Source organism: Microtus ochrogaster, chromosome 10, assembly GCF_000317375.1.
Source record: "Microtus ochrogaster isolate Prairie Vole_2 chromosome 10, MicOch1.0, whole genome shotgun sequence".
In the NCBI taxonomy this organism is placed as follows: Eukaryota; Metazoa; Chordata; class Mammalia; order Rodentia; family Cricetidae; genus Microtus; species Microtus ochrogaster.
In genome coordinates, this window is record NC_022016.1 from 40,354,642 (window position 1) to 40,355,430 (window position 789).

The window sequence follows — 789 nt, forward strand, 5'->3', positions numbered from 1 at the left end:
AAAAAAAAAAAAAAAGAAAAGAAAGAAGAAGAAAGAAAGAAAGAAAGAAAAAAAAAGGAAGAAAGAGGAAAACCACCTCACCTCTTGATGTTTGGTGACCACGGTATGAGAAATCCCAAATCACTAGATTTAGAATGAAGTGTGCATATCAGTGGCTGTCTAGGTTGCCTGTCTCCTGTAATTTCTCCAGCTTCTCTTCACATCCATCCCCATTCTAGACAAGGAGAAATGCATCTAAATGTGGAATTAGGATAGCAGTTTACTCTCTTTCATTTCAACTCTGAAAGCTTTCTTTTCCTTCTGCAGTGACGATAACACCCTAAACCAAAGTGGAGGTAGAGCCTAGAATTTTTTTAGTAGAGCAACTGCCTTAGAAACCTGTCAGAGGAACATATTTGGGTTCCTAAATATGGTAGCTGGTGGATGTGAGCTGGAAAGCAGTTTTCTCAGGGAAGAAAACAGGCATATGCCCGACTGCACCAACATGGGAAATGTTGGTGGTGTTATAACATGCTGGAGCTTGCTGAGATATTTCAGAGTGACGAAGTTACTAAAGCTACTATGACACTAAAGAAAGCCATGTACATGCAGTGGCTCAGCAAGGACTGTACTTAAGGACAAAAGAGAATTTCAGAAAGACAGGCAAGGACAGGGCAATGGTAGTCTTGATAGAACCTTGGAGGGAATGTAACCTTGTCATCCAACCTTGGCTCTAAGGGGATAGATATAATTTAGGTTGCACAAGCAGATTATGTTTTCATTACCAGAAGGTCTGGTTCTATAGAAATT